Consider the following 21,269-nt stretch of genomic DNA (forward strand, 5'->3'; position numbering starts at 1 on the left):
CCACACGACATCTGGCAAATCTAAAGCTGGAGGCAGATCGACTTCTTCACAGATCATTAGCACCATCTACACAGCAAGCATATTCAGCTGCGCTTAACAAATTCCACAATTTTCTTGTTCAGTTCCATTTACACCCATTTTGGCCAGTCCCAGTCACACAGTTACTACATTACATTGGGCACCTTTCACTGCAAAACATGTCTTACAGGACTGTGTCACTTAATATAAATGCCATCGCTTACAAGCATAAAATACATGGCCTTCAAGATACAACCAAATGTTTCATTGTTACCAAAACCCTTGAAGGACTGCGTAGGTCAGCAGGCGTAACCAAAGATATCCGTATTCCTATATCCTACGAACTTTTCTGCCGAATTACCCACTCCCAACCCAATGTATGTAGGTCTGCTTATGAGTCGGCATTATTCTCGGCGGCATTCACCATCACTTATTATGGTTTGCTCAGAGTTTCTGAAACAATTGCACTACAACGCTCTGACATTACAATTGTGCATCACAGCCTTTGCCAAATTATCATACAAAAGTCCAAAACGGACCAGATAGGCAGCTCTGCCAAAGTGGATATCACTCCACATCATAACTCCACGCTTAACCCAGTTACGACCATCAGTCAGTTCCTGCGCCTTCGAGACCGAGTATTCAGAACCGGCCCCTTGCTAACACACTTGAACACTAAGCCCTTAACAAAATATCAGTTTCAAGCAGTACTCCAAAAATCACTGCAATTCATAGGAGTATCAGGTCACTTTAGGTCACATAGCTTCAGAATAGGCATGGCAACAGAATTAGCAAAAATGGGCCTTTCTGATTCTGAAATCAAGGCCAAGGGAAGATGGCGATCTGCTGCATATTTAAGTTATATCCGAACATAACTCTTTAATTTATTAGATGTTCTCCTATGCTAACCATACCAAAGTTATTGTAGGTACCCCTACAATTTGGATCCTTGGATCATCAATCCCTTTTTGGGCAGGACACCATGCAGCAACCCAACGGCCAGGGGGAAGTAACCTTAATTTACCTGTTTTAATCAATTGGCTTGGTCGCAGGGGAATGCATTGGGACCAACTGGATAGTGTGGTGTCTGAACATTTACTTCATCTACCCCCACCAAAATTTTTGCTAATACATCTTGGCTCTAACGACCTTACTACACCTGCATTGACAGGCATTGAGCTTGTCCACAGAATCCAGTGTAGCTTGTACCGCTACAATGTACTTCTTCCCAACACCACATTAATTTTTTTTATCAATGTTACCCAGATTATATTGGCACGGTGCCCCACTTACTGCAGGTGGCAAAATCAATAGCAAACGCCTCAAAGTCATTAAGGCTATCAAAATGTTTATTACCCAAGAAGTCACTGGCTGTTATATTAACCATGACACAACTATCAGGGTTTCAGAAACTCCCCTGTTCAGGCACGATGGTACTCATTTATCCAAAACAGGTCTAGACATCTATCTAAACAACTTGCAATCTGGGATTCAGTTGTTTTTAAATAACACGTCTAACATCTACCCTTCAGAGTAGCTCAAATTAAGTGTTCAATTCTTATTTTTGTGGGGGGACATAGTGCGTATGTCCTGTGGCGGGGACTGGGGGATACCGTAGTGTAGGCTGGGATCAAGTGGCCCCATAACCTGGTGGTCTCCCCACCCTGCATACAAAGCAGGGGGGCGTGGCTCAAAGTAACAATGTGTAGTTGTGCAAATATGGTAACAATCGTGGGTCATGGCCTGCCAGGGCTGGTCCCACCTCCACCTCGTTCAAGCGGGGGAGGCCACAGTCTGGTAAATGTAAAACCAGGTGGCGCTGGAGACAGAGAGAAGGGCGGTCCCACCTACACTGGTCCAGAACGTGGTAATCGTTCGGATCAGGCACTTGTGCTTACACTCGGCCTCCTTTGTGCCCATACTGTCTTGGTACAATTGCATGTATCCCCCTGTCCCCCACAAAAATTGCGGCCTTTTCATTCACTTACAAACCTTGTTCCATTCCATATGTTGTATCGTGTAAATTGTTCTGTTGTACCTTTTGAAGCATCAATAAAGTCATGTTCATATTCACGGGTGTTATCATTTTAAAGGCAATGCTGATGCATTAAACACGCTGGGATCGGACTACATTTGGCTCGAATGTCGAGCAAGCGGGCATGTGCTGCGGAATGCCTAGCTCACTAGATCTAATAATTAATGGTATATCGGTGTTTTTGTCAGTTTCCACTATATTATGATTAAACCTAAAAGCTATCAGCCTCTCGTGGTGAAATAAAAATGCATTAATTCAAAGGACCTCTTGTAAACATGTTCGAAGATTGACATTGTCTTCGATGTCGCAAAATGTTTCTGCGATTCTTAGCCCAGCTGCATCACCAAGCCTAGTCTTCGCTGGTTGGCAATCTCTTGAGGTAGGTATCATTTTCATTCTCACTCTTCAATAATTTATCTTTATGATATGTAGAAGACAAGCACAGGAAGCATCTAAGACGAATTATGAATTGCAATTTGAAATTTTAATATGAGAAGCTGATTAAAGATCTAAAAGTATTTTGATCTCATTTATATTTTGGGTTGTAGGTAACCATTGCAATTACTTCGCTTTTTCTTCTAAATTTGAGCTTACATTTACATCATAAAATATCTAAGCTCTGGCTTACATAATCAATTTAGGTAAAATTGAATTTTTGTTTTAAAATGAGGGTTGTTCACTAGTTTTGTTTGATCAACCCAAAAGATTACTTTTCCGTTCAAATTAATTAAACTTGATTTAAATTACCCGTACAAGTACACATTTGAAATCTCAACCTCTCCAGATACACTTACATACTTTTGACTTTGATTCTTTCAGTATTTTTTAAATATGTATTTATTCATATTGTTGGGAGATAACTGTGTTTCATTATTTTCATTATGTATGGTTTATAACTGTTAAATATGTATAATGTGATTAACATTTATTTATGTAGCCCCGTATCCCCGACTACCCAAACTCCGTCACCATAAGCGGAAAACATCCCGTGTTGGCCTACCCTGTAAATTAATTTTTGTTTTGTTTTTTGTTTGCATTCCTTAGATATGTCCTTAAACATTATATTGTTTATATTGTTTAATTACAAAATAATCAATCTAATTAAAATCAGACTTCTTAAATCCGCGCCGTATACTCTGCGTTAGTGATTGTGGGCCTGTTTTAGGATTTGATTTTAATTAGATTGCAAAAAATCCTGTTATCGAACTTATAGTGAGCCCATTTAATTAATATTGAACGTATATCACACACGCGTGTCCATTCTACCAACTCTGTCACCCGGACGCTTTATGCTATGCCAAGGTATTAAAATAAATTAACATGCTTCCTTTGGTCCTATTTGTTTCTGACACAAGTGATCATAAACTAACAATTCAAATGGTATTTAATTTCAAGTATGTAACATTATTACCAACAGATAAATTATAACAACAGTCATAAACGACATTGAAACGACATTTTTTTTAACCAGCAATAGATGCATTTGTATTCTGTCCGTATACATATCACCATTTCATACGACGGCGTATTCGTGCCAATTTACCTAGCAGAAAAAAATAAAAATAGATCGATTCTACGATTTATCAAATCGTAGAAACGATTTAAAAAGTCGTTTCTACGATTTAGAAAGTCGTTTCTACGACTCGATTTATTAAATCGTTTCTACGATTTAGAAAGTCGTTTCTACGATTTATTAAATCGTTTCTACGATTTAGAAAGTCGTTTCTACGATTTATTAAATCATAGAAACGATTTAAAAAGTCGTTTCTACGATTTAGAAAGTCGTTTCTACGATTTAGAAAGTCGTTTCTACGATTTAGGAAGTCGTTTCTACGATTTATTAAATCGTTTCTACTATTTAAAAAGTCGTTTCTACGATTTAGAAAGTCGTTTCTACGATTTATTAAATCGTAGAAACGATTTAAAAAGTCGTTTCTACGATTTAGAAAGTAGTTTCTACGATTTAAAAAATCGTTTCTACGATTTAGAAAGTCGTTTCTACGATTTATTAAATCGTAGAAACGATTTAAAAAGTCCTTTCTACGATTTTTAGGTCTCGGGTGACATTGCAATTGGTTGTCGTCTGTCATCGTGCGTTAACAATTGAACATTTTTAACTTCTTGATAAGTATGATCATTCCAATTACTTTCAAATTCGGTATGAAGCATCTTTGGGACAAAGGGGACATAAATGGTAAATTTCAAGAGTTACATAGGTCTCATTAATTACTTAAGACAGATATTTTAATATATCATAACTCATATGTACATATTCACATATATAAACAAGTCTAAATCAACATCATGCCTCTTCTTTAATTCACACATTGTCCCAAAGAAGCTCAAGAAGAAGTTAAAAAATGTTCAATTGTTAACGCACGATAACGGACGACTACCAATTGCAATATATCACCCGATACCTAAAAATCGTATAAACGATTTTCTAAATCGTAGAAACGACTTTCAAAATCGTAGAAACGACTTTTTAAATCGTAGAAACAACTTTCTAAATCGTAGAAACGACTTTTTAAATCGTAGAAACGACTTTTTAAATCGTTTCTACGATTTTCTAAATCGTAGAAACGACTTTTTAAATCGTTTCTACGATTTTCTGAATCGTAGAAACGACTTTTTAAATCGTTTCTACGATTTTCTAAATCGTAGAAACGACTTTCTAAATCGTAGAAACGACTTTTTAAATCGTAGAAACGATTTTCTAAATCGTAGAAACGACTTTCAAAATCTTAGAAACGACTTTTTAAATCGTAGAAACGATTTTCTAAATCGTAGAAACGACTTTCAAAATCTAAGAAACGACTTTTTAAATAGATCGGTGAAGTTGGCTACTAGTAACCAGCTACTAGTAACTGGCTACTTAAAAAGAGAAAAGTTGGATACTAGTAGCCAGCTACTTGAACCAGGAAAAGTTAGCTACTAGTAGCCAGTTACTAGTAGCCAGCTACTAAAAGTAAGAAAAGTTAGCTACTCGTAGCCAACTACTACAAAATATAAAAGTTATAATTACTGATAGCTCGCTACCAGATAAAGGTTAATGAGTTTGAAAATTATTATCTATCAGATTTATTTCTAAAGAGGACGAGGAGTCGTATGATATTTCATGTTCAATTGTCCCCAGTTACATAACGTTGTAATGCAAAATACGAATAAACTTTTTCAACTGAGTGTTTACTTTAAAAGTGATACGGATTGAATTCAGACGTTCAATCATTTGATATACATCCACTTTGAGATATCTGCTACGTTTACAATTTGATTCGAGTTACCCTGAAATTTCAACATAAGTGTGAATACCGTAAGAAACTTTATGTTTGTATTAGATATCTGACGAATTTACGATCGCTATACATATGGCAAGAAGTGATAGATGGTGTTTTGGTACGCCACGAATTTTCAGATATCGCTCTTTAGGAAATCAGTTACATATACATTTTGATTACCGGTAAAATGAAATTTCAAGATCCGTGTGAATACCATAAGGAACTCTGTGTTTATATCATATATTTAACTAACTTACTACGATACGTATGGCGAGTAGTGATATTGGGTATCGCGATATGTCATCAATTTTCAGATTTCACGCTTAAGGAAGTCAGCTACATATATCTTTTAATGGCAGGTAAACTGAAATTTCAAGTTTTTCGCAAATATCTTAAGGAACTCTGAGTTTGTATTAGATATCTGACTAATTTACAATTATCAAAGTGAAGAAGAGTGATATTAGGTATATTGACATGCCATAAATTTCCAGATATTACGCTTAAAGAAGTCAGTTACTTATACCTTTTGTTCCTGGAAAGCTGAAATTTCAAGTTTTTCATAAATATCTTAAAGAACTCCTTGTTTGTGTTAGATATCTGACTAATTTACAACTATCCATGTGAAGTGGAATGGTATTAGGTATCTTGATATGCCATCTATTTTCAGTTACCACCCTTAAGGAAGTCAACTACTTAACCTTTCGATTGCAAGTAACATGAAATTCCAGGTTTTCTACCAATATTTTAAGGAGCTCCTTGTTTGTATTAGATATCTGACTAATTTACAATTATCAAAGTGAAGAAGACTGATATTAGGTATCTTGATATGCCATAAGTTTCCAGATATCACCCTTAACCCTTTCTCTACCGTATCGGTCAATATGACCGATAGCGCGTAAAAACAGGGCTACGCAAAAGGAGTGTCTATAAATCTTTGAAACTACGGACGTAATATATATGTTTTATATATCATATTTTTGGAAATTTTTTATATTTCTTAACTATGCAAAAATCAATTGAATAAATAAAGCCATTAAATTAAAAAAAAGCATTTAAAATGAAAGATGACTTCGTCTAAATATGACGCAACGCTTTGTCGCAAGGCCATTTCCCCTTCGCTATGATTTTTTTTATTTTCCCTACGAATGCAATATTTTTTATATTTTTGAAAAGCATATATTCCCTGCTTTCAGTACATATAAAAATTATATTTAATGCCTGGCAAAGTTATAAGAAAATAGCAATTTTTTGCACATATACGTTGTTTTACGATTTTATTTCTCAATGTTTAAACAGATCGGCGTTTTATCTATATTTATATATGGAAATAGGGAAAAGTAAATACATCCTGTAAAAGTAGAGGAAATGTTCTTTTTGATGGACCCTTATTCATATTATAATTCTCGGTAGTTTTTATATTACGATAAAATGAAATTGGGACATGCTGCGCGGTTTTCTTAAAAATTAGCGACAAATCGACGTCGCTAACAGCAATCGACGCGCGTCGCACAATAAAGTGGTGAAAACTATTTGTATTGTCCTCTTTTAGTAAATTCAGTACCTGTTGATACACTAAAACAACATACATACATGTATGAAATAATCAACCAGGTATCTCTGCTATTTTTAAAAAGCATAAAACCAATATTGGTTTATAACAGTTACACAACCTACATGTAACTTCATAAAACACCTATTGAGAATGTTACATCGGCAGATTGAATTTAAAAACAGATAAATAAAGTACTTCAAATTCAGATATAAACGTTATATTTGTTCGGAATAGTAATAATTTTTTTCTCTTCGAAAAAAAGAAAAGAAAAAAGAAGTTCGCCTATATATAGCCTGTATACTTTTATTTTTCCGTGATCCGGATCGCGGGGTTTTCTGAAAGTGTGCACGGAGAACACACGTGTTTCCGTTTCAACGAAAACAACACAGCTTCACCGTGACTGTCACAGCGAACGCTTACAAGTATTTTACATCTTTAAAACGACCTAATGTCAGAAGAAGATGCCCTGGATCTCCTGTTGCAGGATGACCCAAACGATCATGCATTCAGTATAAATACGTACATGTAAGTTGATGTAGCCACATAGGCCGACTAAAAAGAAAAAAAATGCGGTTTTGTCATGTTATGAAAAATTCACGATTAATTAACCGCGATTTGATGCCATGATTTGTCGTTTCATGAAAGAAAATATTTATATTTTATGATACCTAAACCAAGTGAATAACACCCTGTCTGGGTCCGGCAGTTTGATTAACACCCCCCCCCCCCTTTTCCCAAAAATATCTCCTTACCTGACGCGCGAGTGTAAGAAGGGGGTGTATTTAGTGTATAATGGGATGGGGTGGTTTTAATCAGACTGGGCATTCACGACCGCTGGTGAGAAGGCTATTTTCCAAGTTTTTTCCATGTTTATAAAAGAAATTATCTTTCTATGAAAAGAAAACACAATCTGTTAGGAAAACACACTTTGCATTATTGTAATGATAGAATTTATTATCATAATTTGAATTATTTTCTTTATTCTGTAACAGAAATAAAAACAAAATGTGTGTTTGGGCCAAAATGGGGGTGGGTTAACATCAATCAAAGTCTGATTATGACAGGCTAATGAAAATCATATTGATTTCTCTTTTATCCAAATGCATGTATTTTATATACACTTAGTAGCTTATGACCATAAATTACATGTGATCCATACATGTTGGTACTTGTATGCTATGAGCTGATGGACACGTGTCCCCTTCTTGCCGGCCTCCTCCGTGGCCTAATGGTTAGAGCATTGCGCTCAAAATCACACGGCCTCTCACCTCTGTCGGCGCGGGTTCGAATCCCATTCGCGCCGGTAAGTGAGAAGGTTTTCCCAGTTTACTTTCAAAAGATCGGTGGTCTCTCCCCAGGTATCTGGGTTCTCTCTTCCACCAATAAAAAAAACTGGGTGCCACCAGATAACTGAAAAATTGTTGAGTTTGGCAGAAAACATCAATCAATCAATCCCGTTCTTGCCTAGATTTTCTCTAATTTCGACTAAATCCACAGCCCATCAGAGTACCATACAAGGGGATTTAGACACTGGGTACCATTAAGAAGCAATTCAATTCAACTTTTATATCTGGGGTCATTCACTTTCCCTCAGAGTTTCAGTATTTTCGCTGGACCCTGTAGGTTTTAACCTGAATTTCTTCAGTATTTGCCCTCGTGTATAATATATGCTCGGCATAATGCAATACCTACATGATACATTTTTTTTTTTCATTACCCACTCTGCTACTCTCGCAATGTATAATAAAATATTCGATTCATTTCTAACACATGTATGTAATTCCTTACCTTATCTTTAAATAAATCTGAGTAAATAAATTTAAGTGCGAAACTGTTCCATGCTACCGTGAAACTTAGATTTTGCTTTTTAAACATAAACCAACAATTCTTAATTGTAATTTCTTTTCTTTTTTAAAAAGGGTATTGGCATCCCAATATTTAGTGGGAAGTTCCCAGGTATCATCCGCTAGCGACAGTCTACTGGCAAATCCAGACATGCATTGGAAGGATGCTGATGTGAGGACACAGGAACACCTGATCCCAGAACTGTGGCATTTCATTCGGGGTGACAACCTGGCTTTCAGTTGGTATGACTCTTTGAGGTTGAATATAGGGTTAAATCAGTATAAATTTGATTAACATTCAAATAAATCCTGATAATACATTCACAATTGGAATCATGGCATTATGGTACACTGATATGTGTGTATCATTTTAATGGTTTATTTGTTTGTTTGTTTTTTGCTGCATAACTAGGGATCGTATACATACAAAATGAGACAAAACAATTTCTAATTAGTTTCTAATTATAAGATATGACACGTTTTAAGGTATGGTGGCCAATACTGATTTTATTTGCAATTTTCTTTCAGATATGGGACCCTATTATTCGGAGAACTTCAGATTTTATGAAGCTGTCTTTGACAGAAGATTTGGTTTTCTCCATCTGTGTTGCCACCAACCATTATGCTGAGATGGTCATATCTAGGGGGAAGGGTTGCCATATACTTCCCAAGGAAGTTTGCAGCCTCTCACTGAAGAGGAACTGTACAGGTATTACTAGTTTTAAAAACCGATATTGTGGCGGTGATTTCCAGTTTAAAAAGAATAATAAAATGCATAGTAAAAAGATTACCTTTACCAAAATTAATCTGGCTGTGAATGTAACTCATTTATTAAATGTGTACTACAATTACCTCTGATAAAATTTCATAAGTAATTAAATGCATACTTTTCAGAGGGCCTTGATTATCGAAAACATTTACAGAGCCAATTGAGTATTCAAAAGCTTTGACAATACATTAGTATTTAGGACTAAGTATTAAGAAATACTTTTTTTCCAGATTTTTGTGCATTATCTTATACACGCCTGCTGTGAAGTTCCAGTCGATAGACAGATATAGGTCAACGCATGCCACTGTCGGAACAACTCATTATCAAGAATTATGTCTAGAAATAGGTTTCAAGAGGTTGAATACAAGAACATTTTTGTTAAATATGATGCAAGTACATTTAAATCTAGTGATTGAAAGCAAGTACCTGAACATTCGTATATGTTGAACTTGGAGAGGAAAAATGGTTAGTACTTTTTGATAACATTTGATAAGGTGTTGTTGCTTAGCAACCAAATATAATTGAATAAAAAAAAATAGATTGTTTTAGATTAACAATAATTGAAAGATCTTTGTTTTAATGTTGCAATACTTATTCTATTTAATGGAACATAATGGCAAAACGTCATATTATTAGAAAATGATGGACAAGTATATAAAGTACGAAGTTTCCATTTGATGACCTTTGACCTTAATTCTCTTCATCATATTATTGTTAAAAACCTTTTAAAATGATTAAGATCTATTTAAAGATTATATTTTTAAAATAATGTGACATTTACTAATCATCATGGATTGTAATTACGTTTAAATTGTGTTGAATGGATGCAGAAAGGCAAATTATGGTCAAAATTGTACTATGAGTGTTGTTACTTAGCAACCAAAAATATTTGTTTGTGAATAAAATTGATTAGTTTGATTTTGTTCTTTTTGTAGTATATTAAAAGGTACATTAGCTCATACATTTAGAATTTCCTATTTTTGACTCTAATCTAGTGAGAGGGGTCGTAATATATATATTTCAGAGAAAAAAGATTGCAAAAATGTGCACTTATATGACCTTTGACCCCGTAGATCTATTTGAGGTCATGGGATACATTGACAAATTTTATAAGAAATTGTTCCCTGTCCAATTCCTAACAAAATTACATGTCATATGCCTACCCCAAATCGTTATCCATGCAGATTTAAATTGATTTAAAAATATTGTCATTTAGTCTTTAAAAACCTCAAAAATGTGCCGGTAGAGAAAGGGTTAAGGAAGTCAGCTACTTATACCTTTTGATTCCAGCTGACCTGAAAATTCAAGTTTTTCATAAATATCTTAAAGAACTCTGAGTTTGTACTAGATATCTGACTAATTTACAACTATCCACATGAAGAAGACTGATATTAGCTATCTTGATATGCCATCAATTTTCAGATATCACACTTAAGTAAGTCAACTACATCTACATTTTGATGGCAGGTAAACTGAAATTTCAAGTTTTTTGCAAATATCTTAAAAAACTCCTTGTTTGTATTAGATATTTGACTAGTTTACAATTATCAAAATGAAGAAGAGTGATATTAGGTATCTTGACATGCCATAAATTTCCAGATATCACCCTTAAGGAAGTCAACTACTTATGCCTTTTGATTGCAGCTGACCTGAAAATTCAAGTTTTTCATAAATATCTTTAAGAACTTTGACTTTATATTAGATATCTGACTAATTTACAATTATCCATTTGAAGTGAAGTGGTGCAAGGTATCTTGATATGCCATCAATTTTCAGATATCACCCTTAAGGAGGTCAGCTACTTATACCTTTTGATTACAGCTAACCTGAAATTTCAAGTTTTTCATAAATATCTTAAAGAACTCCTTGTTTGTATTAGATATCTGACTAGTTTACAACTATCCATGTGAAGTGGAGTGGTACTAGGTATCTTGATATGCCATCAATTTTCAGATATCACCCTTAAGGAAGTCCGCTACTTATACATTTTGATTGCAGCTAACTTGAAATTTCAAGTTTTTTCATAAATATCTTAAAGAACTCCTTGTTTGTATTAGATATCTGACTAATTTTACAACTATCCATGTGAAGTGGAATGGTATTAGGTATCTTGATATGCCATCAATTTCCAGATATCACCCTGAAGGAAGTCAGCTACTTATGCCTTTTGATTGCAGGTAACCTGAAATTTCAAGTTTTTCATAAATATCTTAAAGAACTCCTTGTTCTTTAAGATATGTGACTAAACAACTCTCCATGTGAAGTGGAATGATATTAGGTATCTTGATATGCCATCAATTTTCAGACATCACGCTTAACGAAGTCAGCTACTTATACCTTTAGATTGCAGGTAACCTGACATTTCAAGTTTTTATTAAATATCTTAAAGATCTCTATGTTTGTATTAGATATCTGACTAATTTTCAACTATCCATGTGAAGTGGAATGGTATTAGGTATCTTGATATGCCATCAATTTTCAGATATTACCCTTAAGGAAGTCAGCTACTTATAATTTTTGATTCCAAGTAACATGAAATTTCAAGTTTTCTACCAATATTTTAAGGAACTCCTTGTTCATATTAGATATCTGACTAATTTACAATTATCTAAGTGAAGAAGGGTGATATTAGGTATCTTGACATGCCATCAATTTCCAGATATCACGCTTAAGGAAGTCAGCTACTTATACCTTTTGTTCCTGGAAAGCTGAAATTTCAAGTTTTTCATAAATATCTTAAAGAACTCTGTGTTTGTATTAGATATCTGACTAGTTTACAACTATCCATGTGAAGTGGAGTGGTACTGGGTATATTGATATGCCATCAATTTTTAGATAGATATGTTAGATATCTGACTAATTTATCTTTGCCGATATTACAGGGCTTAATATGACGTGTCTTGATATGCAATCAATTTTCAGATATCATGTTGGACGAAGTCAGCTACTGATAGCTTTTTATTCCAGACATCCTGAAATTTAATGTGTTTTGTATATAGCTGAAGGAACTCTGTGTTTCTCTTAGATATCTGACTAGTAAACTACTATCCACGTGAAGAGGTATGATAATAGGTATCAAGATACCTAATATCACTCCTCTTCACGTAGATGGTTGTAAGTTAGTCAGATATCTCATACAAATGCAGAGTTCCTCAAGATATTTACCGAAAACTTCAAATTTCAAGTTACTTAGAATCAAAAAGTATAAGTAGCTGACTTCCTTAAGGGTGATATCTGAAAATCAATTGTATATCAAGATACGTAATATCACTATTTTTTATGTGGATAGTTGTAAGTTAGTCAGATATCTAATACAAAAGCAGAATTACTTAAGATATTTATGAAAAAGTTAAAATTTCAGGTGTCGAGGAATTAAAAGGTATAAGTAGCTGACTTCCTAAATTGTGATATCTGAAAAGTCATGGCATATCAGGATCCCTAATATCACTCCTCTTCACGTGGATAGTTGGAACTTAGTCAGATATCGAATACAAACGCACAGTTTCTTAAGATATTAACGAAAAAATTGAAATTTTAGGTTACTTGCAATCAAAAGGTATAAATAGCTGACTTCCTTAAGCGTGATATCTCTAAATTGATGGCATATCAAGATACCTAATGCAACTCCTTGTCATATGTTTACTGATATTTTAATACGATATCTAATACAAACACAGACTTCCTTAGAATATTTGCTAAAACCTTTAAATTTTATGCTTCTTGGAATCAAAAGGTATAAGTAGCTGACTTTCTTAAGCGTGATATCTGAAAATTGAGATACTTAATCTCACTCCTTGTCGTATGTAAGATGGTAAATTAATGAGATTTATAAAACAAAGACAGAGTTCCTTAAGATATTTGCGAAAAGCCTGAAATTTTAGGCTACACGTAATCAAAAGGTATAAGTAGCTGACTTCCTTTAGGTTGATATCTGAAAATTGATGGCATATCAATATAACTACTATTCCTATTCACGTGGATATTTGTAAATTAGTCAGATATCTAATACAAACACAGAGTTCCTTAAGATATTTATGAAAAACTTGAAATTTCAGGTTACCTGTAATCAAAAGGTATAAGTAGCTGACTTCCTTTAGCAAGATATCTAAAAATCGATGGCATATCAAGATACCTAATACCATTCCACTTCACATTGATCGTTCTAAATTAGTCAGATATCTAATACAAGCAAGGAGTTCTTTAAGATATTTATGAAAAATTTGAAATTTCAGGTTACCTGGAATCAAAAGGTATAAGTAGCTGACTTGCTTAAGGGTGATATCTGAAAATTGATGGCATATCAAGATACCTAATACCATCCCACTTCACATGGATAGTTGAAAATTAGTCAGATATCTAATACAAACAAGGAGTTCTTTAAGATATTTATGAAAAACTTGAAATTTCAGGTTACCTAAAATCAAAAGGTATAAGTAGCTGACTTCCTTAAGCAAGATATCTGAAAATCGATGGCATATCAAGATACCTAATACCATCCCACTTCACATGAATAGTTAAAAATTAGTCAGATATCTAATACAAACAAGGAGTTCTTTAAGATATTTATGAAAAACTTGAAATTTCAGGTTACCTGCAATCAAAATGTATAAGTAGCTGACTTCCTTAAGCAAGATATCTGAAAATTGATGGCATATCAAGATACCTAATACCATCCCACTTCACATGGATAGTTAAAAATTAGTCAGATATCTAATACAAACAAGGAGTTCTTTAAGATATTTATGAAAAACTTGAAATTTCAGGTTACCTGCAATCAAAATGTATAAGTAGCTGACTTCCTTAAGCAAGATATCTGAAAATCGATGGCATATCAAGATATCTAATACCATCCCACTTCACATGGATAGTTAAAAATTAGTCAGATATCTAATACAAAGAAGAAGTTCTTTAAGATATTTATGAAAAATTTGAAATTTCAGGTTACCTGCAATCAAAATGTATAAGTAGCTGACTTCCTTAAGCAAGATATCTGAAAATCGATGGCATATCAAGATATCTAATACCATCCCACTTCACATGGATAGTTAAAAATTAGTCAGATATCTAATACAAAGAAGGAGTTCTTTAAGATATTTATGAAAAATTTGAAATTTCAGGTTACCTGAAATCAAAATGTATAAGTAGCTGACTTCCTTAAAGGTGATATCTGAAAATTGATGGCATATCAAGATACCTAGTACCATTCCACTTCACATGGATAGTTGTAAACTAGTCAGATATCTAATACAAACACAGAGTTCTTTAAGATATTTATGAAAAATTTGAAATTTCAGGTTACCTGGAATCAAAAGGTATAAGTAACTGACTTGCTTAAGGGTGATATCTGAAAATTGATGGCATATTAAGATACCTAATACCATTCCACTTCACATGGATAGTTGTAAATTAGTCAGATATATAATACAAAGAAGGAGTTCTTTAAGATATTTAGGAAAAACTTGAAATTTCAGCTTGCCTAGAATCAAAAGGTATAAGTAGCTGACTTCCTTAAGCAAGATATCTGAAAATCGATGGCATATCAAGATACCTAATACCATCCTACTTCACATGGATAGTTGGAAATTAGTCAGATATCTAATACAAAGAAGGAGTTCTTTAAGATTTTTTGAAAAACTTGAAATTTCAGGATACCAGGAATCAAAAGGTATAAGTAGCTGACTTCCTTAAGCGTGATATCTGGAAATTTATGGCATGTCAAGATATCTAATATCACTGTTCTTCACTTTGATAATTGTATATTAGTCAGATATCTAATATAAACTCAGAGTTCCTTAAGATATTTGCGAAAAACTTGAAATTTCAGTTTACCTGCCATCAAAAGATATATGTAGCTGACTTCCTTAAGCGTGATATCTGAAAATTGATGACATATCACGGTACCCCAAATATCACTACTCGCCATACGTATCGTTGTAAGTTAGTTAAATATATGATATAAATACGGAGTTCCTTATGGTATTCACACGGATCTTGAAATTTCATTTTACCGGTAATCAAAATGTATAAGTAACTGATTTCCTAAAGAGCGATATCTGAAAATTCGTGGCGTACTAAAACACCATCTATCACTTCTTGCCATATGTATAGTCGTAAATTCGTCAGATATCTAATACAAACATAAAGTTTCTTTCGGTATTCACACTTATGTTGAAATTTCAGGGTAACTCGAATCAAATTGTAAAAGTAGCAGATATTTCAAAATGGATGGTATATCAAATGATTGAAGGTCTGAATTCAATCCGTATCACTTTTAAAGTAAACACTCAGTTGAAAAAGTGTATTCGTATTTTGCATTGCAACGTTATGTAATTGGGGATAATTGAGCATGAGATTTCATACGACTCCTCGTCCTCTTTAGAAATAAATCTGATAGATAATAATTTTCAAACTCATTAACCTTTATCTGGTAGCGAGCTATCAGTAATTATAACTTTTATATTTTGTAGTAGTTGGCTACGAGTAGCTAACTTTTCTTACTTTTAGTAGCTGGCTACTAGTAACTGGCTACTAGTAGCTAACTTTTCCTGGTTCAAGTAGCTGGCTACTAGTAGTCAACTTTTCTCTTTTTAAGTAGCCAGTTACTAGTAGCTGGTTACTAGTAGCCAACTTTACCGATCTTTTTTAAATCGTTTCTACGATTTAATAAATCGTAGAAACGATTTATTTTTATTTTTTCTGCTAGGTAAATTGGCACGAATACACCGTCGTAATTTCAAATATTCTAGAGATATCATTAATTGATATATATTTATATATATTATTTATTTATTTATTTACGGAAGCCGATAGTTGCCAGGTTATAGAATTAATATTCGTTTTAACTGGCGGTCGCCACCAGTGGCGGATTTAAAGGGGGGCACAGCCGTCCCCTCCCCCTAAAATTTTCAAAATTTAAGGTAAATTGTGGTATTTTGTTTAGGAAAATGTACTAAACGATAAAAGAAGCAATGATTTCTTCTACTCCCGGAGGAATAAATGACAAAATCTTTTGATTTTCTTGAATTGCTTTATTGGGAGAACTTAATTTTTTTCCAAAAACCCTTAAAATTTGCGTCATTTTACTAATTTCACCCCCTGCCTCATAAGGTGGCACCCCCCGTAACCGCAATTCCTGGATACGCCACTGACCACTTAATTCACTTATCATCTGACGGCCGCTTTTTATTTAACTGACGGCCGCTACTTGATTTAACTGGCTGCCGCTACTTGATTTAACTGGCGGCCGCCATTTAATTTCTGTGGCGGCCGCCAGTTCATTAATTAACTCTCTCTCTCTCTCTCTCTCAAAATCAAAATCAAAGGGGTGCAATCCCTGTAATCTCCCTCTCCAATACTTAGTAATTTGTATGTGATATACAATTAAGAGCATTATTTTTTTTTCGATTGTGCTTTTAATTTACAGCTATATATGTTCACGATATCAAATGTCGACAGATTCGCGCACGAGCAAATCTTCATTTGTACATGCCACAGGGGCTAAGCCCGTTTTGGGCCCGAACTCTGTGATACCATAAATATAGAAAGGGGTCTAACTCTGACACAGATAAAAAAAACTAACCACTCGCTTCAAATGCCTAAAAAATCTTAAACTAGGTAAGCTATGCGTAATTTGTCGTTTTCCTTGCATAGATTAATGTTTTAACTACTTGCATGCCAAATTTCAAGTCACTGGTTCTTAAAATAACAAAGATATACGTCATCGTTCTCTCGATTTCACTTGTATATTTTTACTAGGACATTTACCGGTCCAGGTCACGGAGTCGTTTCTCGCCTATGACAGCAGCGAAATTCAGACTAGTATGGAAGATTTCGGACCTGTCAATTAAAATTTCACATCAATTATACGCTACTTACTTCCTCATATTTTAATAATGTTCTTCGTGTAGACGTTACACGACTTATTTTTCTTCAGCAGCGTCAACTGTTGACAAGAGCTGCCATTTTAATGAATACACTAAATACCCGAAATGTCTAAAACTTTAAAGAAGGGGAAAATGGGTAATAATAATCTAAATGAAATAGAATAAACAAAAACAAAAAGTTAAAAAAGCCAAGAAATAATGTTCAATTTCCTTCTCTAAGTGCAATATCACAAGAATAATGTTTTGATAAGTTTTAAGGTATTTGAGATTTTAAGTCTATCGGGTATTTAGTAATTCATATCCAAAAGTTCTTTTCACATGTGAAATAAGATTAATTGGCGGACTGGCCTCCATCCCATTATTTTGGTGGTAGTAATGAATAGTAAAAATGTAATAATGAATGAAGTGATGAATTGAAGGACGAACGGAGCCCCCTTCCATCCAATTTAGGAGTATGATGTATAGGCAAAAGAGCAATCTTTAGGTTCCTTTTCTGCTTGTCAACAATTGTAGAAGACATTTCTCCTCCGGTTCTCCCTACACTTTGAAAAACGATCCTACGTGTTTGTACTATTCTAAATCTTTCCATAATAATCACTCAGTAATTTGAGTTAAAATTGTTTTTTAAACAGGCAGCAGCCATGTATAAATTAAGTGGCGGCCGCCACATAGATTAAGTGGCGGCCGCCAGATAAAATAAGTGGCGATCGCCAGTTAGATTAAGTGGCAGTTGCGGCCTGCCAAATAAATTAAGTGGCGACCACCAGTTAAATGAATATCAATGCTGTACGTTAGCACCTGTCGGCTTTCCGTATTTATTCCAAAACATTTTTGTATCTTTTGTAATAGGCAAGAAGGCACTGTATGCAGAAAATTGAATCCATGAAATAGTAATGTGCTGAAAAAGTTATGTTTTCTTTGAATTTAAGTGAATCCATTATACCATCTGAACCACAGCTAGTACATATGAAAACACTCATCAGGTGTAGATGTTGATTCAAACTAGAGTCAGGAATATATAAGTAGATTGCAATTTGTTCCTCGATTGTCGTTATTGTGATTGTTGTTGTAAACGTTTTACAGTTCCGACTTCTTGAGAACCACGCAGAGGGTTGAACCTATCTTAACCGGCGAAAACCGTCCTATCTTTTGAGAGAGGGACTAAAGTTTTATTGGCTCCAAGTAATTCTAGCAAGGCAGTGAAATATTGAATTTTGATATTCATTATGAAGGTATACTAGAATGATAAAAAAAGTTCTGCGTTTGTTTAACTGCTCTATATATAGTACTAAAATATCAAACAATTTACTTTGGTTAAATAGAACGAAAGCAAACTATCCATTGCAAATTGTTCTATTGAGGGAATGAAGGACTTTCTTCTTATTCTCGAAAAAGAATAAAGTTATAGATGTACACTGATACGGTAGAGTGGTGCATACTGTAAATGTACGATTGTATCAATCTTTCATTCCTTCTCAGTGATATGGGAATGCCCGTATATAGATCTTTCGAGGAATTGTTAGAGCTAACCAGAAGATGTGTCGAATGCTGTGCCGGTGATTATTTGTCCTACCACTGTCCCCTATGCCCTGTCAGCAAATATAAGCCACGCCAGGTCTCCAAAGTTAAACGGCATTTAGAAGTCCACTGGCGAACAAGATTGGAAACAAAAGAAGGTAATGAATGTCATATTACTAATTAAGGAATATTATTGTACGGGTTGCAACGACCTTTCCATTATTAGCCGAGTTGCAACGAAGTTGAACTCGGCTATTGGTTTGGTGATGCGGGCGCGCGGGCGGTTGGGCGTCAATAATTGGTTTCCGGATGATAACTCGAAACTTTTACAATCTAATCAAATGAAACTTTGATATATTATTGGGTACCAGGTAAGGAAGACCCCCATCGATTTTGGAGAAAAATGGTCAAAGGTCAAGGTCACAGTGACCGAATATAGAATGAAAATTTCAGAAAAATTTGGTTTCCGGATGATAACTCAGAAAGTTTAAATCAGAATCAAATGAAACTTTGATATATTGTTGGGTACCAAGTAAGACAGACCCCTATTGATTTTTTTTAAAAAAATAGGTCAAAGGTCAAAGTCACAGTGACCGAAAATAGATTTAAAATAAAAAAAAAAATTGGTTTCCGGAGGATAACTCAAAAATTGTTAATTTGAATCAAATGAAACTTGGATATATTGTTGGATACCAGCAAAGCAAGGCCGCTATTGATTTTGGAGAAAAAATGTCAAAGGTCAAGGTCACAGTGACCAAAAATAGATTGAAAACTTCAGACATATATGGTTTCTGGATAGTAACTCGAAAAGTTTAAAACTGAAATTAGTTCTTCACAATTATAAATATGCAACATCATTCCTGACTTTACAATGTATCCCATGCAACTCGGCTTATGCACCCCTGGGTGGATATATTGATTTTTATTTGATTATCGATATAATATAGTAAGGTCTACTTAGTTTTGCCTAGCATTGAAAACAAAGTAATTTGAATATCAATATTCATTACATGTGTATTTCAATGTGCTGCAAATTGAAAGGCAAACAAGTTTAAGACAAACAATAATCCGATTCCACTCATAGAATAAGCCTTTGTCTCATTATTTATACAAACCGTTTCAATCAAAAAGATACATGTTGTTCAATTGGAGATATTTTTAATTTTTGACTTAATATTGTCGCATCTTGAACTACATAGTCATAGGAAAAACAGTATCTCTCATTTTGTATTGATGAACTTTATGAATATCAAATGTACAATTTAAGAGTTAGGAATCTCAATGATTGTCTTCAAGAAATCATGTATCAAATATCCTATACGAAGTCGCAAATGGGAGAACTTTATCTCTTCTGTAAAGCACCCTCTTTTATCTTGTATAAATATTAAGAAAATTTATTCTACACATTAAAAACATTTCTTATATATCCGGATGTCTGTCATAATTGCCTATTTCAATGCATTTCTTGATGAAGATATTCATGAATAATTATTTTAGGGAAATTGCCGTGGTTTGTCATCAAGACCATGGAACTTCAGGTGGTCATTTCCACTGCCCAAGCTGTGAGAAGATTATAAAAAGGAAAGAAAATGCGAGGTTGCATGTAGCAAAATGTTCGGAGACGAAAAGAGATGACAGTGGAAGAGTAAAAGCTGATGTGGCACAAGACAAACAAAATGACCATTTTGAACATTCTTATTCTAGACCAGCCAAAGAGCCACAAGACAAATCTTCTATTGCAAAAAAACCTTGTCCGATTTGCAAGAAGTTTTTCCACTAACGTTGGTTGAAAAACCATCTAAAAATCCACAAGAAGAAAAAAGATGAGATTAATGAAAATAGACACCATTTTACAGCCCTGGTTGATCCCGAGAGAGGAATATTTTGTTCAGCAATCAATCTCAGTGGACCACCACATCCTGTCCATGCTATCAAGAGGACGATTGGTGTCCTCCAAGACTCTTTTTGTGATAACAACACCTGTATAGACATGAAGGACACGGCTAGAAGAGGAGGAAACCCAGCTTTTGAATGTTCTCACGTGCGGTCTACAGCATATGCCGTAAAGGGAAAATCTATAGATCTTGGTGGAGAATCCCTTAACAGAATGCAGACGGAAAACTTTATGTCGAAAGAGAGATGCGATCAGTTGCGAAAATATATGGAGACAACGAACGATGGATCACCATTTCTAGTTGAGCTACCTTCTCCCAATTTGCAGTCTGACAGATATATCTATTTATCGATTGCAACAGGTCAAAAACGATATTGGTGCAAGACAGGGAGAACAGTGGTGACCATCGACAAACAGCAAAAATCATTTTCTTGTCAATGCTCTAAGCAAAGCAAGTACTGTAGTCATAAGGCAGTAG

General features: G+C 34.3%; 1 long non-coding RNA gene across 1 annotated transcript; it reads left to right on the forward strand.

Moving 5' to 3' along the window:
• The first annotated feature begins 9,122 nt into the window (after nucleotides 1-9,122).
• Nucleotides 9,123-10,377, forward strand: LOC130050133 (uncharacterized). The gene is made up of 2 exons (XR_008798549.1): nucleotides 9,123-9,436; nucleotides 9,727-10,377. It is a non-coding gene; the product is annotated as an uncharacterized LOC130050133 (long non-coding RNA).
• Nucleotides 10,378-21,269: the final 10,892 nt, after the last annotated feature.

The sequence above is a fragment of the Ostrea edulis genome, chromosome 9, assembly GCF_947568905.1.
Source record: "Ostrea edulis chromosome 9, xbOstEdul1.1, whole genome shotgun sequence".
NCBI classification, from domain to species: domain Eukaryota; kingdom Metazoa; phylum Mollusca; class Bivalvia; order Ostreida; family Ostreidae; genus Ostrea; species Ostrea edulis.